At 43.9% G+C, this 24319-nt stretch overlaps 1 protein-coding gene across 2 annotated transcripts in view; it reads right to left on the reverse strand.

The window, feature by feature from the left end:
• Positions 1 to 24039, reverse strand: part of ABRACL (ABRA C-terminal like) — a 56911-nt gene extending 32872 nt beyond the window's left edge. Inside the window, exon 1 of one of the 2 annotated variants that reach the window (XM_069234307.1) lies at positions 23885 to 24039. The gene's annotated coding sequence lies outside the window, so the exon portion shown is untranslated. Of the gene's footprint in view, positions 1 to 23643; positions 23773 to 23884 lie in introns of those variants that run through there. The other variant, XM_069234309.1, reaches the window with a different exon arrangement.
• Positions 24040 to 24319: the final 280 nt, after the last annotated feature.

Here is a 24319-nt window from a genome sequence, read left to right on the forward strand (position 1 = left end):
GGATAGGCGTCGCCTTGCTGAGAGCGGGAAACCACTGACAGGCAAGTTCTGCTTTTTGTAATGCAGCTCACTCTGGGGAGCCCCACCCTCTCTCTCTAACACACACACACACACACAGAATGCAATGACCGTATTCCTGTTCCTGCCTCACTTTACTTTCTCTCCAAGGAAGAGTTTCCTTCATTCTTATTCCTCCCTGCTTTGCACTCCTCTTGCCCCCTATTATTTTGACTCATTTTCACTCCTGATCTAGTGAAGTTGTCCCTGTGGGCTTCCCTCTAACTGATCACAGACTTGCACGTGTGCCAATCTACAAACATTCTTCAGTGAGATTTAGCATATTTGTTTGGCGTTACAGCTGGAGATGCAGATTACTAGAATCAGAGCTCTCTCGATCAGGTAGTTTACTTTGGAAGTTTGGCAGAGGGGAGTTGGCTTGGAATTACCCTCGTCTCATTTCAACTCCCTTGGATCACTGCTCTCTGGATCCTTACCCCTGAGGTTGGAGGGAAATACTGAGACGGTTAAGAACTCTTTACTATCCTGTCTGATATACTGGCTAGCAGTAGTCCCTTATAGGGGTAGGGAGGTACATCCTTGGATCCACTTCTGGGGGTACATTTATTTCGAACCACCAGAACTGGACAGGAGGCCATGCTGCAGTTCAGGATGATCCCAGATCTCTTTGACATGCTTTTGGGATTCAGGTCAGGCTTCTGCCAGTGGGTCCTCCCTTGGATGACCCATACAAACTTTGCCTGCCTCACCTCTGGCACCGAGCCACAATTTAACTCCTTTATCGCACGCTCTTCTGGTTGTTGGTGGTGCTCTAGTTTCGGGAGATGCTGGTGTTGCATCCTACTCCAAATTTCATTCCGGTACCATGATTTGGCATGCCATAGGTCATGATGCACATTCAACAAAGCCCATCCTTAGTTCGAGAAATACTCTCCTCCTGTTGCCTTGATTCGGAGGCAGTATTTCCAGAGGATAAAGGCTCGCTTCGACTCAGATTGTGATGCACTTCACAGTCTTCCTCATGTTTCCTAGTAAACAAAGACAGCGATGAGAAGGTAGACCATCTCTAAAATGCCGGTGGCTAGGACACTTCATATGCCAATTCAATTCACATTTATAGCCTCTAACAAGTAAGTGCCTCTTTTGTGGTGGTGGTGCGCAGAAACATTGTGGTACTAGGTTTGCGGCTGCCTACAGTGATGGCCAAGGCTAATCTTCAGATGGAGATTTTGCAGTCCTTCGACTTCAGAGTCATCACTGCCATTTAATTAATCCTGGACTTAGTCCTTCATGGCTGCCTGGTCTAAGCCTTGCTTGTCCCCATTAGTAAGTCACCCTATTGCACAAAGCTAAAGACCTGCACGACAGCATCCTACTGCTAACAACCTTATAGTTCAGGCCTTCATGGACCATCTTTGGTGGGAAAGCCCCAACTAGGGCAAACCCGATCTTGGGTTACTTTTGTTCCAGTCTGGAGAGGACCTGGCTTAGTAGTTTGGGCTGGACTGTTCTAACTGCAGCAGGACTAAGAATAATCTGTATATGGCTTGGTCTAATCTGAGGGGACAGTGGGCAAGATAATTATGCCTTGGGATGCAGCCCCTAGTAATTAACAGTGCCCAAGGTTAATTCAATCATTCTACACATCCGTTTTTTTTTTTTTTTTACTTCAGTGTGACGTCCTAAGTGCGACGGGTATACCCAGATATGGGTTCCATACTCACTGTGCCTCTGGAACCTAGCTGCACCCGACTGAAGAGCCCCAAATAGTGCAAAACCAGTCTTTGGTTGTTTGTGTTCTGGTCCAGAGAGGACCTGGCTTGGCAGTTTGGAGTGGAGCAGGACCAAGACTGATTTGCATATGGTGGCGTCTAATCGGAGGTGGCATAGCGGGTTTAAAAAACTGGGTTACTGGTTGAGGGAGGGGCAAAACCCATCTCAATCAGGAACAACAATTCTTGTCAGGGTGAGGCACAAGCAAACTCCAAATTAACCTGTGCTCAACACTTTGGTAGATTGAACAGTCAGGCTTGAACTTAGAGCAATGTGTGAAGAATTTATGCAGCACTTCAAACAGTAATAAAGTGAAAACAAACAACACAAAAAAAGTCCCAACACAATGTAGAAAATAATTGAAATATAACACTAAAAAGCACGAAGTGCCAATTGTGGTTGCGCCGGACCAGGACAAAGTCACAAGTTCAGGCCGCCCGCGATGGAGTGCAGGCCGGCTACTTGGACCCAGGTAGGCCCACTGAACAAGATGACCTTAAATCCTGGTTGAGAAAAGTTGTGAGGTCCTGCATCGAGGATGCATTGCCCAGTCAAGGTGATGCATCGGTTCTGAAAAGCTGCATGGCTGCGATGCGAGTACCTGCATCATCGTCAAGGCTGCCGTTGACAAGAGATTTGTGATACAAGGGCCTTCATCAGTGAAGCTTCACACAGTGGCGGTTCAAAGGCAGGCTGCGAGGTCGATGCAGAGTCCTTGGGCTGAGAGAATCCTCGCAGCAGAGGTGATGCATCGGGTCTGCTCAGGTTTGTGCCACACAGCAGAGGAGATGCGTCAGTTCTGCTGGATCCACAGATGGGCTGGCAGAGCTCCTTCAGGCCCACTTCCAAGGGTCTAGGACTGCGGTGGCACCAGTTGGCAGGGGAGGGCTCACAGATGGCAGAGTGCAGGTGCTGGGGTCAAGGCTGTAAGAGCCTTCTGTTCTGGAGGCTGTAGTCAGGAGGCCAGACAACTAGTCCTTAGAGTCACTATTGAGTCCTGGGTTCAAGAGATGCAGGTCCAGTCCTTCTCACCCAGGCAAGAGGGCAGCAGGTCTGCACAGCAGGGCAGCAGTTTATCAGAGCAGCAGTCCAGCAGAGTGGCAATCCTTTCAGCAGCAATGCAGCAGTCCTTCTTTCTGGCAGAGTCTCCACAGGTCCAGAAGCGTACTGAAGAGTTGGTGTCTGGGGTCCAATATTTATACCTGGGCATCCCTTTGAAGTGGGAGAAGCTTCTACAGGTTTTCATTGGAGTCCACATGCCTCCTTCCTTCCCTGTCCTGGCTCCAGACTAACCACAGGGGGTATGCATCTCTTTGTGTGGTGACAGGACACACCCTATAGAAGTGTAAGTAAGGCTGTGCCCAGCTCCTCTCTCCCACCATACCAGTGATGGCCGGTCCAGGCACACCTAAAATTCTATTGTGGGTGCCTGTCTAGGAGGAATACACGAAGCACCATTGTCAACTACATCCAGTGGTGACACAGAGAAAGGCTGCAGGCACTAAATGGCTAAGGCAAGAAAATGCCAACTTACTGAAAGTGGCATTTTCAAAATTGTAATTTAAAATATGACTTCACCATGAGAGAAGATTTTTCATACAAATCCAAAGACACCAAATATGAACTGATTACCTGCTACCATTTATTACATGTAATAAGCAGACCCCCAAGGGATGGCAGCATGGATTAGAAATTGCGTGTCACAAAAATGGAAATTTTGTTGCACTTGTGGCACTTTACTTTAGTGACATTTAATAGTTAGACCTAATTAAAAAAAGGGAATCTGCAGGAAAAAACATATTGTGTGCTTTCCCAATCACAACACTATTCTGCCTATCATTCAGGCTTTAATCTCATACTCCAAGATCCAAGGACAAAAACTTAACCTTTGATGTTAGAAAGAGATATCCATCCAGTTGCTGAATTGCACAGCATGAAACTATAAAGATTTGGGATCAATCCCAGCTTCCTGCCGACCAAAATGTGTTATCCTAGACAAATACTCTATTTAACTGACCCTTAATTTTGTTCATTACCGCATATGAGAACACTTTCAAATACGGGAATTTAGAATGTGCGCCATATAAATACCTCTGTAGTGTTTGCTATAAATCAGAGTCACTAGAATTATGCAGTGATTTTCACATAATTATAGATTTGCCACATAAACCATCATCTGCCCCAATATTTGCTGATTTTAACAAATGGTTCAAAAGTTACTAAAAATGCAGTGCTACATGTTGCAGCGCAGTGGAAGGCCCTTTGCACAGTTAAACTGATCATCTTTCTGTTGCTTAATGCTATGTTTGCATACTAATGAAGTGCAACCAATGCACATACAGTGTTACCAAATATTAATAATGGTGAAATAATGAAGTAAGACCCTACCCACACTCCCTGAAGCAACTCCAGTAACAAGGAGGAGGAGGAAGAACAGAGGAATGCCACTTTGCATTATTTAGAGCACATCTTGGGAGGCTATGCAAGCTGGGAAAAGACACGCCGTTTATGAATGTCATAGCGTGCTGTTTTCAGAGGTAGGAGGCAATAAAACAATAATTGAGACAGGGAAGCAAAAAAAGTTTTGTTATATTACACGGCACCCAGGCATGAAACTGCAGGCTTCACACACCCTGGCCAATTTCGCTGTAAAAACGTGATTCGTGAAATCGCAAAAAGCCAGTGGATCTGGATAAGGTAAACCCAATGTTATACTATGAAAGGCCTAGGCCTTGCAAAAGTGAAAAACACATGTAGGAGTTTTTCACTACCAGGACACGTAAAACTAAAAAGTACATGTCCAGCGTTTTAAATACACTGCACCCTCCCTGTTGAATGTCCAGGACCTACCCTAGTGGTGACTTACATATTAAAAAGGAAGATCTGGGCCTGGCATAAGGTTTCTTTTGCCTGGTCAAAATGGCAGTTTACAACTGGACACACAGGGTGCCATGGCAGACCTGAGATGTGTTTTAAAGTGCTACTTAAGTGGGTGGCACAATCAGTGCTGCAGGCCCACTAGCACCATTTAATTTACAGGCCCTGGGCACAGGTAGTGCTACTTTACTAGGGACTTACAAACACACTAAGTATGCTAATTGGGTGCAAGCCAATTCTACTATGTTTTGAGGAGAGGGCGCAAGCACTTTAGCACTGGTAAAGTGTGCAGAGTCCCAAGGCCGGCAACCATGAAGTCAGCAAACCAGTAGGGTTTAATGCAGAAATTATGGGGGTGGGGGAGACCATGATAAGTATGACAGGTCTAACATAGGGCAAAAAGACGATGGACTGGGATGCAGCCCGGACAAGTTACCAGTGGCCGAGATTAATTCTTACATGCCACCTATCACTATTTTGAACAGTGTTAACTTAATGAGAGACCTAACTGTTGATCCTTACATCTTGCACGTAGCATAATAAATGGCGTACAACATTCATTCAAAAGATGAAAGGAAAAAAAAAAATAAGAGGATTTCAGAATGATGCAGTAAACGCAACTTTATTTCCTGGGCAGTTTTGCTACGAGTGATGGTGTAAAGCAGCAAATCAGGTGACAACAGAAATACTGGTTTGCCTAGCATTTGAATATTTCTTTGAAGGTACTTCAACTGAGGATTTGGTTATCATGCAGTATGTGGGGCATGCACTTTTACCAAGATGACTTCCATGTTCACCAAATAGTTCCTGTCAGATTTTGCAGCTTCTGAAAACAAACGCAGGTCATGTGTTCCATGGGATGAGTGGGAAAATGCAGCCACTAACGAACAGTATTACAGTGAGACACAAATACATCTCTGGGTTGATCGAAGATGTGATTCACACAGTCACAAAACAATCTTCAACCATGCCAGACTCTTAGAATGTGCATCCTACAATCAACAAACACTTTGTAGAAAATAACATCGCTTGAACTTATCACCTGCTGGTTACTCACTATTCAGAAAAAGAGAGATAGGTTGTCTGATTATCTTATGATTCAGTTACAGTTCTCTGCCCCATTGGATCTCACATTTACTGTCGAAAGATATCAAAAAGTCTCCAGTTCTCTCCTCCCAGCCACATAAGCATCCTTCTAGGACCGTATTATACAAAGTGCCCCAGGGGCCCAATGGGCATGCACACCCGCTTTGTGTGCCCCCGTGGCACTTTGGTATTACAGAAAGAGTCTCAGACTGTAATAAAGATAGCGCTGGTGCTATGTGTGTGCCAGATCTATCACCAGAGAGTGTTCTCTGATTTGCATGGGGGCATGGCTCAATGCAAATGAAGGAATCCCTTTGCCTCTGTGCCCCTGCCATATTGTAGACGCGGGCACAGAGGCAAAAAAGCTATCAGGAGGCGCACTGTCAGTGGGCACCCTGACAGCAGCCCTCTGAAGGGAAGTTGGGGGGGGGGTGAGAGGGAACCCGGACATACCCTTCCAGGGGGGTGCAGTCACTCACTGCACCCCCTTGCAAGGGGATCTCTAAGCCTTCTTAATACTGCAGGTGGGTTGCTGCCTACACAGTGAAACAGAGTGGCTGCCTCAAAGCTGCTCTGTTTTTCACTAGAATGCGCTGCACCCATGGCAGCATGAGTTTGCGGCTGCCCTAGGGGCAGGGCATTCAGTGTAATGTGGTGCACGTTCTCTGTTTGCACCCGACGCATCCTATTCAAGGTGCACCATGGCGTAAACAGAGAAAGTGCGCCCTATGTGTAACAGCGTGTCTTTAAAACATGGGTCCCCCCCTTTTTTTTTAGCTATTTCACTAACCGAAGTCATTTGTATTTTGGTGCCTGGGCCTATTTTCTGTCGCAGTCTGACCTGGCATCATTGCAACACACAGCACCTTAAAAAAATAATAAATACATGAAGCAAAGTGCACTTGAGCTGTCGTTGGCGGAGTGGTTAGGAATATGCTGGCAGAGGAGAGGGTCAAGTGTGTCTTGGTGTGTAGGGGCTAGTAAAGGGGGGCGGGGACAATCAAGGGAGCAAAACAAATTTCCTTGGCTGGGCTGTCCACCCCCACTCTCATTCACACCAAATCACGTGATCACCTAAGCCAAAAACCAACTGCCTGCCATGTTCATGGCCTTGCTAGGATTCTTTGGATCCCATAATAAAGGGTTGCCAGCCTATCCAGCTATGAGTGGCTCAAGCAACTAGAAGTCACACACTGTATCAGCCAGACACACCTCTTGCCTAAATGTGAACTGCCATGACTGTTCTCTTCTTTCCTCTCGCCATCGGTCTCCCCCGAGCATTCAGCGGAGGGGAAAAAGTCCTATGCAGTGCTTACCAAACTTATGGTAAATGAATGAATACATTTAAACTAATATTGCTGCAATATCACTACTGAGGGTCACGTCTCAGCTGACAAAGAGTTGAATAAGAGCCCCAAAATTAAAAATAGCAGTAACTTTATCTGTATGGCATGGTCATGGACTACAAAGTAGCCTCTTGCAGATGTGCTTCTGCCTCCTTAAAGTAAGCAAGTGATCTCACCATGCCTATTGTTGGACATCATTCTATTGGAAGTCTCGCTACATCTGGCATGGCTCTCCTGCTACCATGGATTAGTGAAGTGTGGCTTCCTGGTTGTGAGTTGGGCAACAACTTGGGGCAGGCAGCAGCTTAGCACAGCATTCCCCTGCCAGGCTGCACACCCTCCTCCCCTTGCTTTGCCCCCCATGGGACTTGGGTGCGGAGATCATGTCTGGGAAGGCAGGCCAAACCCCCTCCAGGTGAGTAATGTCCAGGCCAGGGTCCTTTACATACAACACAACATCCTTGGTGCTCCTCTTTGGGAACATGCCACATAATTTTCTCTAAATAAAACTGATGTTGACTCAGTTGTTCACCTGAAAACCTTTCCTTTGCATGCACTTATCCATTGTATGAGGTAGAGGTGTGCATGGCCATGGGATGTCTATGCTACGCCACTATTTCCTAGAAAGCTTCCAGAGAGAAAGCAGTTCAGGCTACGCATAAAAAGTACACTCTTTACTGGGGATGAAGGTACCACTTCACCCTCCATAGTCAACTATTCAGGGAATCTAATGTGAAGGATCTAGCCACCCCTCGGAAGACAGCCAGTATTTTTACAGCAGCTGCACACAGTTGTGACTGAGATTTTTGCCTGTAAATTGTAATTCTCCTAAACCGTGGAACATTTCTATGTGTAGAGTGCCCTAGTTCAATGCGATCCGTTTACATTTGGGGTGGCTGGTACTCATTCAATAAAAGCAAGCATTGGCAAAGCCAATAAGTCTGGTGTTGGCCACCAGCCTTTCGGCTTTGTCAATGGTTATTTTGTTTTTGCAAAACCTTATTGTTGGGAAAGCTGCAGGGCCCTTGGCAATCAAAAACATGGACTACAAGGAAAACTATTTTTGGGTCTCAAGGGCAGAAGTTGACATATTAGCCACCAGCACTTTAGGGCACTACTGTGTGCACAAATATGTTCCTTGGGAAAGGGAAGAATAGTCATTTCCAGTTAAGTTAGCAAACGGTTGAAGGTGGCTGAACCACTGCACATGCTATTTACTGTAGTGGGTGGAAGAAAAACAGGAATGAGACATTAAAAGACCAATGAATGGCTGGAGACTGCTACATAAGTATATTAGACATCTAATTTGACTAAAATCAAATCAAAAAAGGTCTTGACTAATGCCATACCTAACATCATAACACAATTTGCATCTCTTTCTCGCTCTCTGAATTTCAGCAGGGTACATGTTTCCATTCACCTTTTCTGTGGTACAACTTGCTAGTCCTGTGTGCATTGTGGAAGGAACTTTTTATGAATAATTTGGAAGGGTTCTGGGCTCCATCCATTGACAATTACAAGTGTGGCAAGCTGTATATATTTTCGGTGCCAAATAGGCGTAATCCTTGCAAAAGTACTTGCAGTTCGGGCAAAATGCTCTTCAAAAAGCTGGACTTTTGTGATCATTTCAGAAGATAGTGTAATTTTCCCTTGGGTTGCTCACGAGGAAAAGCGGAGCAAGACATTTATTCGCGGGCGAAATCCACGCAAGTTGCACACACAATTCTCGCAAGTCATTGGCTACCAACTAATACTCAAGATAGAGCGCTACTCGGGTACAAAGGCGTATGAAAAAAAAAAGAGAAACTGCACAAAGAACTGTCCAAAACTACGCGCGTAATAAAAGTTTTGCACACCTCTACAGTTGGAGTCGGTGCGCAACGGATTTCTGAACTCTTTTTACTGTTTGGGAAAAGTCAGAAACGTTGACCTTTTTCGTTGTAAATAGACCACTTGTTCGCTTGTGCTGTCTCTCACCACACTTTTCTGAGGTACAGCGACTCACGCTTTACGGGATTATTCCTCAGACCTGCGAAAACTATTGCAAACCTAACCAGTAGGCGGCACGAGTGCTATAACAAAAGCCCAAGCACCAAACTAGTGTTTCACGTAAATTACTCATCCTCTAATTCAGGGGTTCCCAATCTGTGCGCCGTGGCACCCTGGTGCGCCTCCAAAACTACCCAGGGGCGCCATGACGTAAAGCCTCAATGTTCCCAGTGTAATTTCTTTCGTTTTTCAAGCTGGCTTTCAAACATGTTTTGCTAAAATGAAACTCCCTCTAGTACCACTAGATGGCAGTGCGACATGCAGAATAGCACAGGAATTGCTCCTATCTGCCAGAACAGTTAACACAAACTATGAGCAATGCAGAAATAAAAACAGAGGCACGTGTTGGACTTAGGTATGTACGGTGTCACTTTTAAGGAAATTGTGGTATTGTTTTAATAATATATTTTATTTAATCCTGAAGGGCACTGTTATTAGTCTTGTTAATGTTAGTTGGGGGGGAAGACTTTTCAATATCTCTTATAGTGTATGAATAAGTTCTTATAACTATGATAGTATGGAACATGTTTAATGCATAAATGTGTTTTTACTTTTGATATGGTGTTATGTGGACCTCCATCGGAGTTTTGTACCATAATAAGAACTGGATTGACACGAACTGTGACACAGAACTATAGTGAGAAGGAATCAGAGACTGAAGACAAATACTGAGGTCCGAGACAGGAGAGTGCAATGACTCCATCAGACGCTAGAAGAGACTGAAGCAGAGTTAAGATAATGGCGGCTGCTAGAACATTTAGTAAAGTACTTTAGTAAAGTACTTGAAAAGTGAAATATAGTAGAGCTGATTAGTGGAGCTGCATTCTTATATATCAAAAGTGGCTACTTGACAACTAGAATGACTTGAAGAATAGCTCCCTGTGCTGGAGGCAATTTTTAAGGAACAAAACATCGTTTTAAAGAAAATCATTATGCGGACCACAGTGCTGAAGAGCACTGTTTCTGTCTTAACCAATGAAAGTTTTTTTTATTTTTTATTAAACAACGGTTATATTTTTTTTATTTTGCTACCTCTATGATTATAATAATACCTTCATAGTTCATACCAAGTATTTTTGAGGGAACAAAATGGAAGAACTCCAGAGGCTGGGCTTACAAGCTCCCCCCTCCCCCCCACCACTCGCCAAAACAAAAATAACACAGTGGGGAGCCACAGCCAACTGCCAATAGGTCAAGGGAGCCATGGGTCGAAAAAGTTTGGGGACCACTGCTCTAATTTCATGCTTAAAAACATTAAGTAATCCGCTTCAGGAAACGTACGCTTAGAGGTACACCTGGTTTATCATAATTCTACTGTAGGAATGAAAAGCAAACCCTACTTGACAAGGCTCAGGCTGCACACTCTCCATGCTTAAGTCGCCGTTATCGACTTCCTATGGCCCAGCTTTTCCCGCCTCCGGCGCCCCACTTCTCCCAAAGCACAGCGAACACAGAACCAGTAATCGTAAAACTCGACAGTCACTTTCACAAAGACTCCATATTTAACTGGAAAAAAGGTTTAACATTTAAAACAGGAACACCGCGTACTTTATGTTTTGAAAGAAAACGTCCATATCAAGATACAGCAGATAATGTCTTGCTGAGAAGGAAGCTCTGATGAGACTGCAATAGGGTCCACAGGGAACCGAGGACAGATAAGCATCCCTTGGCGGTTTTAACAAAAAATCAACTCTTGAAGAGAAGCTGCCCTGCTGCCCACATTGCCAACTAATGCCAGCCTGGTCCTCGCGCTATCTACAAAGGCTACTCCCCTACACAGTCAGTGTATAATGCGAGCAGGGGTGGGCACCACCGCTCATTTTTGAACGCACTATTCACGTGGTGCTATATGGCATGTGATCTAGTGTCCACGTCTCACCACTCCTGGACGCAGGTTTCAGAACCATCTCCTGGCGTGGGCATGTGTTGCAGAAGCCAATGATCTGTGCACACGCTGTCTGTATTGTGCACTGTGATGTCCATGTGATAGTATTTAAATTGGACACACCTCACAAAAAGCAAAGGCCTGTATCTTTGAAGAGATTGATTCAGCATAGGAACGTTGAAGTACAACAGACACACCCTGAGCAGATGCTCAACAGCTGAGCCAACTGTCAGCCATGGAATACCCTGGCACCAAACCTTCTACAGAGCCAGTACAAAGGGGTAAAGGGGAGAAAAGGCAAAGACAGGCAGAAGAAGGGACAGAGTGTAACACTATTAATAACAATGTTTTTATATAAAATTGTTCACTGAAAAAAACAAATGTTAAAGTGACATTCTTAAGTGAAAATGTAGGTTAAAACGTAATGTTTAAAAAAAAAAAAAAAAAAAAAAAAAAAAATCGCCTGTTATAGTTAACTGAAGTAAATACAAATTGCACCCTCACAAGATCGGTGTTGTCATTAATGATGTAATTTCAGTGGCCATCAGTGATTATTATTAGTGAGGTCATAGAATACGCCATGTGGTTAAAGTATATTAGCCCATAAGCAGTGTTCAACAAGGGTGTGAGTTAGTGTTACGTATTTTAACTATAACTAGTGATTTTTAATGGACATTTTCATCTAACTATAATGTCACTCCAACCTTTGTTTTTTCAGTGAAGTTCTGAGGATTTTTTAAAAATGTAAAGTAAAAATATAAAGACAGACCCTTTAAGTAAGGCTGACCTATGGGCTTTGCCAAAGGGTCAGAAGTTCAAAATATAAACGGCAAGCCTAGAGACTCTATCCAGGAATCAGCATGGCAACATATACAAGCCAGACCTATTGTCTTTGTTATTATATCACCACAATAATTTATCAATAATGTAGATTTTCCTAGTAATTTATGAAGGAAATTCTTAATTTTATTAAAGATACGGAGGCGAGTATTATGCTTCACTTCATTTATTTAGAATAGCAGCGCGGTCTAAACTACAAATCCCAAGAGGCTAGGAACGACAACCAATGGGAGACGACAGAAAGACTACAATAATGCACCAATCAACGGTGAAAGCACCCTTGAAGTATTTATCTTGCGCGCGAACAGCCCTCTTTTCTTGTGCGAGGGATCAAAAGGTAAAGAACATAGTAACAATGGATAAGATAATACAGGCAGCCATTAAAACTGAAAAAAGTCCTTGTATAAAGTTCACAACTTGATGCAGCCGTTGCAGCAAAACCATGGATTCCGGAACAGCAATATGGAGAAGAATCTGAGATGACGTATCGCTACGAATCTGGAAATGAAGAGTAGGAATATCCTTGCGATGAAGGTTGAGCCGAGGAGGATGAAGCTGTTAGGGAGGGAGAAAACAGAAGTGAAAAACAATGTGGCTAGGAAATTGACTATAGAGGATAAATCTGCTGAAAGGGAATCAATGTGTTTTCCCAAGCACCAGCTATCCCATAAGGACCATGCGGATCTGTATGCTTTCTTAGTTCCTGGGGCCCACGAATGGCTGATGAAGTTTGAAGCTTCTTTCGAAATAAGCGGGACTGAAGAGGAATCCTTGAAATTTTCCAGGCTGAGAGTGTTTAGAGATTGTCGATAATGAGGTTGTGAAGGAGTCATTGAGGACTGGAAAGCAAGTGAGGGAAAGCAGGGAGAAGGAAAGGAGGTTCCACTGAGAGTTCTAGAATGGTGGGAAACCACACCTGAGACTGCCAGAAAGGAGCTATGAGAACTAGTGCTGCCCCTTGGTGTCTGACTTGGGCCAGAAGCCTGCTGATCATAATAAAAAGGAGGGAAAGCGTAGTTGAGAGAGGTCGACCAGTCCTGAGAAAAAGCATCAGATGCTAAGGCCACTGGATCTAGACGCCAACTGAAGAACAGAGGGAGTTGGGCATTGAGACAGGAAGCAAATAGATCTATTTTGAAGGGACCCCACATTCGATGGATAGAGTTTAAAATTTCTGGGTAAAGTTTCCAATCGTTTGAGTCCTGGAAATTACGCGAGTGCCAGTCCGCTACAGAGTTTAGGTTTCCTGGTAAATATTCTGCATGTACCGAGATTTTGTTTTGGAGGCAGAAATCCCCAAAACTCCAAGGGTTTGGACTTGGTGCCTCCCAAGTGGTTGATGTAACGGACAGCAAAAATGTTGTCCAACCTGAGAACAGAACAGGAGACTCTGTCTTTTGCCAGGCTTCTGATCGCAAAGGAGCCGCCAAGCATCTCTAAACAATTGATATGCAACTTTGACTCCTCTAGTGACCATGTACCCCCAGTCAAAATGGGGCCACACCAGGGAACCCCAACCCGAAAGACTTGCTTCCGATTCCAAAACAAGATCTGGGGCTGATGCAAAAAAATGGTTCTTCCGTTCCAAGCGTCTAAATGGTCTAGCCACCATTGTAACTCTTTGAGATTCTTGATCTAGGGAAATGACATCTGAATAAGCGAGGCCTTTCTGAAGATGTCGAATTTTGAGCCTTTGAAGAGCTCGATAATGAAGGGGACCCGGAAAAATTGCCTGAATGGAAGAGGAGAGTAGGCCTACCATTCTTGCTAAAGTTCTGAGAGAAATTTGGGCTGATCGTAAAATCTGAAGAATTTCCGATTTGATGGATTTTACTTTTGCAGAAGGTAGGTGAAGAGTTGCAGAGACAGAGTCTACGAGGAAGCCTAAAAACTGTATCTGTTGTCATGGGATTAAGGCAGACTTTTCTGGGTGGATGACGAACCCGAGATCTGAGAGTAGAGAACAAGTTAATTGCATTCAAAATTGAAGGGAGAAAAGACTTTTATTCATGATGAGAATGTCGTCTAAGTAAACAATCAGTCTGACGCCTTGAGCCCGTTCATGAGTTTGGTAAAACACCATAGAGCAGAAGAAAGACTGAAAGGAAGAGAGGAAAACTGAAAAATCTGACCCAGCCATTGGAATTGTAAACATTTTCTGAATGGGGGGTGAATTGAAACGGTAAGATACGCATCCTGAAGATCTAGACAAACCATCCAATCTCCTTGTAAAAGAGTCTTGGAGATGCAAAATAGTCTCCATCTTAAAGTGCCTGTAGACAACAAAGTGAGTGAATTGTTTTAAATTGATGACTGGTTGCATCTTTTTGTTTTTCTTCTGGACAAGGAAGACGGAGCTGAGAAACACAGATGGGTCCAGAGAACAAGGGACGATGGCTTGTTTTTGGAGAAGAGCTTGAACCTCCAATGAGGTTAAGTTTGTCATTTCTGTCGAAAAACATGGGGGATGATGAAGCACTGCTTGAAAGGGCTCTGAATAGAGTTCTATAACATAACCCCGAACAGTGTTTAAAACCCATGGATCCAAAGTTATAGTCTGCCACTTTGGAAGAAAAAAACTTGAGACAGCCTCCTACAATAGGAAGGCCAGAAGTGTGACTTACCTGCTTGAGAGGTATATTTGGAACCTCTGTTGCCTCTGCCACGGTATCCACGGCTTCTTTGCGGGTAGAATTGTGGACGATATTCCTGGTACGAGGCTTGGTAGGTGGCTTCGGAAGCTTGGGTATTATATGGACGGACGTCAAAGCGGCTCCTTCCTCTGCCGGCCCTGGCGAAAACATTTTTCTCAAGGACTGTTGGGCTTTGTCCAAAGATGCAAAGGTGGCCACGTACTTACTAATTTCCTTAATAAAGGAATCCCCAAAGAGCATGCCTTCGGCCTTGATACCTGGGTCAGAGACCGCTAAGTTAACCAACTTGGGATCCAATTTTAGAAGGAGTCCCTTCCTACGCTCGTGCGTTATTGCGGCATTAGCGTTGCCTAAGAGGCAAACAGCCCGTTGGACCCATAGAGAAAGTTCATTTGGATTCACTACAGCCTGTTCCAACCTAGCGGGTTCTGCCAAGTCAAAAATACGTGTCAACGGGCCTACCACATCTAAAAGTTTATCTTGGCAAGTGGACCAGGCCTTGTCTACTCCCTTACGTGGGACTTTTCCAAATTTAGTGAAAAAGGTGAGCAAAGAAGGGTCAATAGATGGGGTAGAAGAAATTTTTGAATGAAGCGATGGGCGAGGGCATTCAGAGCGTAACTTTGCTCTAGTTTGTTTGTCCAGCGGAGTACGCAAACGTGAGGCAACGTACTCCCCAACATGTTCAGCTGGGAACCATTCGGTTGATTGAGGGTGATGTATTTCAGTAGGATCAAACATAGGGACTCCTTGAGAGTCAGAAATTGTGGCAGAATTGGAGGAGGAGAGTTTGGACTTTTTTGGAGGAGGAGCATTGAAAGGATCATCATTGTCCATGTCTGATTTGTCAGCCTCCGAGTCTGCATCACCCCTCATCGTCTGTGTCCAGAATTTTAGAAATAACTATAGGGGAAGAAATATGTTTAATTTAATGGAACATTTAGAAGATGATTTAATAGTAGAAATCCCCTCCCTTAAGGGAGGCCTGTTAGGAGTCATGTCCTCCGCCTTGTGTGAGGAAGACTCACCAATCAACAGCGCCATTTTTGAAGATTTTTTGGGGGAGAGGGCGCTTTCTGCTATCCCCGCAGATTGGGCCAAAATCGTCTTGGACACCAGATTTAAAACGGATTTCGAGATTTTTTGTCAATTTATTCATTGGAGCAGAAACTGCTTGATCAACAGAAACTTGAATGAAGTCATTCAAGGAATCATTAATCATTTCTTTCTCCTCATTTTGATTAATAGCTATGGGAGAGCTATCAATTTCCATAGTAAAAATGCTTGATAGAGAAAAAGACAGTAAAAACCAGCAAACAAGGGGTTAAAACTGCAGAGATGGGGAAACTCCGCCTATGGACGGGGAAAAGGGAAGTGGCGGTGACCGGAGGAAGGGAAAACCTTCTTTGACGAGGAAAAACAAGCCTCGTAGAAGCAGTAAGTAAAAACAGCTGACAGGGAGCCAGGCGCTTAACGGAATGTGAGGAAATGCAGCGTTCGCCTCAACTGTCGTCGTTCCAATGCGGTGACGCGAGGTGAGGGGAACGCTGAAAGAAACAGCTGAGAAACGCGCGAGCCCAGCACGATGGGGAAAACCTAGGCGTGCAGCTACAAGCCGTCTAGAGGGAGCGCGTGAGTGAACCAGCACGTTATGTAAACACACGCAATAAAAAATATATTAAAAACAGTGCCTTAAACAAATAAACTTATTCTGAAGAGTACTTATATTGACCGCAAGCAGCAAGAAAAGAGGGCCGTTCGTGTGCAAGATAACTACTTCAAGGGTGCTTTCAGTGTTGATTGGTGCATTATTGTAGTCTTTCTATCGTTTCCCATTGGCTATTGTTGTTAGCCTCTTGGGATTTGTAGTTTTGACCGCGCTGCTATTCTAAATAAATGAAAAGAGAAGCATAATATGAGCCTCCGTTCTTGCCACAAAATTACAATCTAATGTATTCCCTTGTACATATGTGAATGGTTAATAATTACCTATGATCAAAAACAATTGTAACTAAGCATTTTTACAAAAAGGAGCCATAAACATGCTTTGTAGTCTTTATTTGATACTCTTCAGGCCACAAAACGCAGCCACAGACCCAACCACAAGGGTCCCTCACATTCAAGCTGAAGGACATGCCTCTCCAGCTCAAAGTGTTTAAAAAAAATAGCTCTCAAAGGGTCACGTATTCAATGATCCGGGAGGCTTATTGTTTTTTTTGTTTTTTTAAATGTTCCCAGACAGCTGCTAGAATACCTGCAGTGCCACCCCCACCAATAACATTTCTTAAAAATTGGTGGTGCCCCTGCCCCTTCTAGAAAACCCAGAAGGAAACAGAACCATATATATATAGCACTTGCAGGGCATTATGGGGCATTGCCTGGTAGGAGCAGTGAAAATAAACAACATAAAGAAAAAAAAGAAGAAAAAAAAACACATCTTCCCATGAAATACTTAACCAATAAAGTCAAACAATATTCAAAGTCAGAAAAACTCAATCTTTACAAATACATTTTATTCCATCTTCTTTTTTCAAATTCATTCTGTGTATCATAATTATTCCACAATTTACATCACATCAATTACATGACAACATATTACCCGATATATCTTAAAACATCTTACAATATCAGGGGTGTGGATTTTTTGTAAATATTTACTTGTCCATGGGAAAAGTTGCGTCCTAAATCTACCTGTGTTGTAAAAAAAAAAATCCACTTGTCCCTTTGGTGCCATGCAGTGCGCCGACAAAGTATGGCAGCAGTCTTATTATAGAAGAGCTCTGATAGCCTCAGATAGCCTGATATGCCAGGACTCATACTATTATAGAGGTTGAATACTAGCAATATACTTATTTTACCACCTTTCAGCAGATCTACATACTAAGGCTGGAGATAGAGGTAAGCAATATTTAGTTCCAGGGCTGAAAAGCCCTTTCGAGTCTGTGCAAACCTACTAATTTGCATGTTTTAGGGGGGTTTTCATCAGCTCTTCTTAAACCTTTACCCATACTGAGAAAGGTTGGAAATGTACTCCTGACAAGGGCAGAAGTAAAACATCTTCCAGGCTAGGAAAAAGTGGATAGAAGGAAAGTTAACTTGTAAACTCTCAACAGATGTTTGCATGAGCTAATCTAAATGTGCATATTTGCTTGTGCTAAAATGCAGTTTACAAATATCTTCTATGAGTACAATTTTCTTTCCTACTTCTGTAAATTAATGAAAGACGAAAACCTGCACTAATGCAAGGACATACAGAGTGGATGCACTTTTGTGATTTTCTTTAAGATTTGTGCCCCTAATCGGTCATCCAAGTCAAGACCTTACATTTTTATTAAAATTCTATCCCTCTTTTTATTGGCTGGCTTCACTGCGACAGCATTCTGCTCTTTCACAAGAGGCCGAATGGCACATAACATAGTTTTGTTCAGTGCCAGGAACGACTGTGGCAATGTGTGCTTTTTTAGACAAAAAATGTTTGCTTTTTTGACAATTTCTTGTTATGATGGTGAGGAACCAGCAGCTCCCACAACAATGTTTTACAAAAACCATGTCAAAACAAGACACACACTGACAAAACTAAAAGGCTGACCACCAATGTCCAACCTATTGGCTTTGCCAGTGCTTGTTTATTTTCATGTTTCTCATAATCTTGCTGTAACTAATTACACAGATTTTCCATTAGGCTATTTTTTTGGGAAATACTATCATGCATCAACTCATTTTACTAAGTGATACTTCAAATAAAAGGTACCTAAAATTTCACAGCAGTTTAGCAAAAGTTTTTTTCTCCTAGTTGCATTTTTTCTGTGAACATTTTATTTTGATAGCAGAGAATCATCAATCTTGCTTTCAAGCTTCTGCAAATATTTGCATCTAACCAGAGAGCATTCTGGGAGCATTATACATAGCCTCATATTGTTAAACTTTGCAAATGCATGTACACAATTTTTTATACTGGAACCACCATCAGTAGTGATTCTAAGCTTACAACATTTTCTTAGAGTGCTCACCCTAATAATAAAGGCTTTGCATTAATGAACCATAAATACAAGTTCAAACAGCATTAATATATGCACACAAATATTACCTCAACTGCAGACAATGCCCTTCCCTGAGCCATAATTTGGTACTGCAAAATGGTAGCCAAAGGGTTTGTGCTGCTGCCGAGGTTGGATTTAATTTTCCAAGGACAAAATAATAATGAAAACTTGTTGTCCTTGACCCCAAATACGTCATAAGGATTCCACACCCATGAATATCTAATTGAAGACAATCTGCAGATAACATACCAACAACTGTACTTCTCCAAAACCATAACAGCACACTCACCGTCATTCATCCTATACTACCACCAATCACTCCCATCCACTACAACCTAGCATTCTAAGAAAAATATCCATTACGTAACATAATTCTTTTGTGACACAGAATTAATGTGATTAGACCAACAAAAATAAATCAATATTCTTTCTCATTTTTCCTTCAATTGGTATAGATCATATGCATTAAGTAACTACACATTGTATTCCTTATATATCTTTCAATGTCTGAGAGTCATATATTTATTGAGTGGCTACAAATATAATGAGGAGCAGTGGATATTAAATAAGTGGCTACTCTGCTCTTTAACTGTTTCTTACCCTTAAAAAAAAAAAATTACAAATCAATAAATATTTATTTTGGGATGCACAGGTCCCACCACCGGGCTCCAAAAACTTGAAAACGTTGAGGGTCATGGGAGTAGGCCCATGGCCCTTAGAGCCCCACCAACTCCCCATCAACCACCCATCCTGTGTGCTAGTGGAAGCCAGCTTCACTAGTTTGCTCCTGCCCAGGTGGGAGCAGTTATGCCTCCTGCTCCCGCCCAGCGGGGGCAATCTACATTGTCCTGCGGGATGGGTTCCCTGGGACACTGTTCTACTTTGGGCCCTGGGAGATGAGGTCTCTGGATCCATCACATGCCTCATGGAGGGGGCTGTCACACCCCTCCTCAAATAGAATATTGGACCGCAAAGGATGGGGCCCCTTGGGCCATTCTATGGCTCAGAAAGTGGGCCCCATGACCCTACTTCAAATAAATTACATCAGATGGGATAGGTCCATGCGGCCTTTGAAGGGAATGGGGAGTGGAGCCACAAACCACCATACAGCCTCCAAAACAAAAAAAACAAAAAAACACACACACACAAAAATGGGCCATGACACCCCTGGACCTAATGGTGTACCGTGGATTGGTGGTAACTCTACAAAATAATTTGTTCATGACAGGGGACTGAGTCCCCAAGTCCTAAAATAGTTGCTGCAATATTTGCCACTGTGTCATATATATTTCCCCTCTCACTGAAAATTCCTCTCCCCGGCAGCACAGTTAATGAGGTAAGGAGTCACCAGATATATATGTCTCACACACATACCTGCAACACTGAAGTATAATCTGATACACACGCACTGGTAGCACCACGTGAACACTTCAAGGGCATTGGACACACTTCTGAGGAGATATGTTGGAAAAGTTTTGACCCGATTGCACCTGTGGTGGATACACTCTCTCTATTTCCAGCATTCGACAGAGAAAGTGGATAGACTGTCTAGTTTGTACTCAATAGTTATGGTGCACACACAGCCACATACTGGAACTATTTAGATAATTCGCAATTGTGCACGTGTGGCCAGTCTGTGGATATGATCCAGCGTGAGCACTGGTAAGTTTGTTTCCCTGCTTCTCCACTTGAAGATATTTGATCCCTTGAAACTGAGCTTTTTGTGTGAACACTCTCTCCTTTCTTTTGTTTATCGAGTATGGAGAATTCTTTATTTCTACCTTTTCCCTTTTATTCATTTCCTGAGTTGGCTGCAAGGTAAGTGCCCTTGCAGTCTTTGTCATGGTTCACACAAGGCACATTTCCTTATGAGCCACTTTCTTACATTATTGAATGTAGTTATATTCCATACCAATTAAATCTTGAAACTCAAGCCTTCGAAATGTTTGCATTTGTGGTGGAAACAAGCTAATATTTTAATACATCAAAACAAAATCAATACATTACGTGATGGCACTGTCACATATTACTGTTTAAGCGCTGTATAGTTTTATCAGTAAAACTCTATGTCTGCAAATATAATGGTCATTTCAATTGAAAATGTGTTACCTGAAATGGGAGTGTACTATCACACCAGGCTTACTCCACTTTAGCCACTGCACTCTGCCCCACTCCACTCTATGCCACTTCATTCTGTCTTTATACTCTACTGTGCACCACTATACTTTATGCCAATTTACTTTGCACCACTGCACTATACACCTCTTCTGTCTAGGCTTCTCTACTCTATACCACTTCACTGTAAGCCACTTTACTCTACTCTGCACCCTCTATTCTACATCACTCCATGCCACTCGACTCTGCAACACTGCACTCTCAGCCAATACACTCTACTCTGTACCACTCCATTCCACTCAAATCTACTCTGCACCAAAGCACTCTACACCACTCTACCTTATGCCACTGCACTCTACCCTGCACCACTCCACTCTACACTCTGAAACAATCTGCCCTATTCCACTCTGTGCCACTTAACTCTGCACTGCCACACTCCACAACACTCTACTCTAAACCAGTGCACTGTGCGCCAATCTACTCTGCACCACTACACTCCACAACACTCTATGGCACTGCAATCAACGCCACTCTACTCTGCACCACTGCAGACTGGGTTTAGTCTGCAACGTATAATGGGCATGATGATTAATTGGAAGCTTGCTCGTGATAACATTTTCTGAAGCAGCCGAAACATTTCTAACGAGTTGTTGTGCAAGGGTTTATGTTTTGTATTAACTCATTCACAAATCATGTGCATTGTGCCATTCTTTCACCCGGAATGCCTCTGTAAATTTTATATATATGGTCTCATTTATTTTCCATATAAATATTACAGAAAGCACTTTGATTAATGAATTTTAATGACAATGCCTTGATATTGCTAATTTCCTTCATACTACTGCAAAACTATGACAATGCATTCAGGAACCCTTAAGAGTTGTCAAAAATATTTTAGGAATTACTCAAAAGAAACCATTGTAACTGTTTTCGTGTTACACAGCCAGCACTCTCAAAGGTATATATTTATCACAACCAACCCCCAGGCCAGTGGTTAAGAGCTGCAGATCCTTTCAGTTGTGTTCCTGTGCTACAGAACTAACCCCTTTTACATCTGCACAAGAAGTAGAACATACATTGTAACCGGTGGACATAAGTTGCAGAATAAATCCTATGATGTAAGAACGTTCTGCAGCACTACCTTATCGCCCAAAAGTTGGACATGAGCTGCAGAACCAACATCTTGGTCTAGGCATACAATACTGGCCAAACTCCCTGTCCGGGGTATGCGAGCCATGGACTACAGTACCGAGTCGGTGGGCTTAGTATACTTGGCAGAACCAGCACCTTGTCTCTTGCACATGCAGATCCAAACCCTCTGCAACCCAGTGTGTGGGCATTCTGCATGTTACAAAGCCAGCACACGCCTGCCTTCACGGCCAACAGCACCAAGCATTTCCCCTGTGAACCTGCATTTATTACCACTTTGAGCGTAAGGCTGAAACCAAGAGTTTAACATGTGATTTAATAGTCAAATGTGGATCCTGTTATAGTCTACAGGAGCCCGTGGTACAGGCTGATTTGCGATTGTAAGAGTTTGTTTCCTAGAAACAAACTAAGGGCAGGGTGATCAGGACTCTTTTATAGGAGTTTGACACACAATCCCCAAAACAGCGAGGGTTCTGCAGTTCACCCAGTCTCGTAGAGGCCCTCTCATAGATACACTACAGCTTGTGCTCGTCTTCTGGCTGGCTAGCTCTGGTGGGATTGCTCGCAGCCCTGTGTTCAACGCTTCCACGCAGGAGTGCAGAGAGGTAACCAAAAGCTACAAATTCTATTCACCTATGGCTGGGTCATTCCGTTTTCCACTGGAAAAGGGGGAAAAAAAGTGTTGCGAGTGTACAACCTCAAAAATAAAGTAATTCTACAGGACATACGGTCTGTTGACAAGCAAATGGCCATAACCTGTCAACCCACTAATTTGGCGGGTGTCGACCTCTTCTCGCTCATACTACACTCATGGCCAACAAAATGCCTGCAAAGTCATCTAAGAGGTCACACTATTTTCAGACCTATATGACCCCCCCACCTAAACTGTTGATTCTCCATTGACATCAATGGGATCACCCTCTTAAACATAGGATTTCACCCTCATTAGAGGCGAGTGAAAGCGTTCAAAAGGTACACATAATCAAACACTGAAAAATCATTATTCTTTCATTTGCAGATAAAACTGTTCTAATTGAGAAATAGAGACACGCCGAATAACCAACGTGAAATAGGGAAATGCCGTGCTCTCGGAAATCATGAAAAGAAAACGTTATTCAGCCCCAAGTAAGGGTGTTGGCGGCGGGGTGTAGAGCCGGTCCCTACACGTTGTACATTACGTGCACACTGAGTGAGTCACGACCAGTTCAAGCGTAGGGGGAAGCGAAAGCAGGGGCGGGAGGGAGTCGCAGAGGAAGATATGCCACGAATCCTGCCTTTACCACGAGCTGTATGCTTCCTCCCTCACCCCCACCCCAAGTCTGCACGGATCTCACGGGCACGGTCAACGTGTGCCTTGAAAAGCGCCTGTCCACGTAGCAAATCACAGGATAAGCGCGTGGCACACCTAGAAAAGGACATGGTATTCTAGAGCAGTGGTTCCCAACCTGTGGTCCGGGGACCCCTGGGGGTCCGCGAAGCCTTCTCAGGGGGTCCGCGAGAGCCTAGAAAATTAACAAATATTGACAAATTAGGTCCCCAGCTTCCAGTAATGACTGAGGCGGGGGTCCCCAGATTCCCATGATGATTCAGTGGGGGTCCCCGGGTTCCATTAATGTTAAAGTGGGGGTCCACAGAAATCAAAAGGTTGGGAACCACTGTTCTAGAGAGTCAATGAGACCCCTAAAGGCAGCCTGGGTAGAAAAACAGATCCACTGAAAGGTCTGCACACGTGCATGTTTTTTCTATTTCCAGACACCACCACTTTTTAAGCTTGATGCAACACCGACGTCAAGTGCCGCAGTGACACCTACCCAAGGGCAGGCGCTGCAGCGTCACTGCTGCCGGGCATCGCGGCTGCAGAGAGTCCCTACTCCCCCAGTGCCATCTTCGTGCGGTCGGAGGTTACCCGGAGCCTCCTGCCCGGGGGAGACATGTGACTACAACAAGGAAGAAGCCGGTGAGGAAGTGATCTCGGCGCAGCCAACACCCATTGCCTCCCGGCGGCTACAGCCGCGTTTCCCCCGCAGGAGCCGGGCGGTATGTGGGACTCACCTGCAGACACGACCGTCCGTCCGTCTGTCTGTCTGTCTGTCAGCGAGAGCAGCAGGGAGGAAAGAAGCTAGGGATCTGTCGGCGACGCAAAGCAGCAGGAAAGCGTCCAGAGAGTTAAAAGTGGCACAAAATAAGGGGCCGCCCCCAGGAGAAGGGGAAAGCCTATGAGGGCAGGCAGGGGGCGGGGGGCGTGCACTCGGGGCTGCGATCACACCTCAGACGGCGGCTCCCCCTCCTCAGTGTGTCTGCTCGCTTCCGCGTCCAGCTTGCAGTCTTAAATCTGTGGAGCAGCCCTTAATTCATTCATTCGTGCTCACTGTGAATTTTCTCCCCAGCAGTTCCATCCTACGATACTCAGTGCATGAGAGCAAATCGGGAAAATTTATTTTCATTTGTGAATAATGAAAATCATGTCATTGAACAACTCTGCGACTA

This window comes from Pleurodeles waltl, chromosome 5 (genome assembly GCF_031143425.1).
Source record: "Pleurodeles waltl isolate 20211129_DDA chromosome 5, aPleWal1.hap1.20221129, whole genome shotgun sequence".
Taxonomy (NCBI): Eukaryota; Metazoa; Chordata; class Amphibia; order Caudata; family Salamandridae; genus Pleurodeles; species Pleurodeles waltl.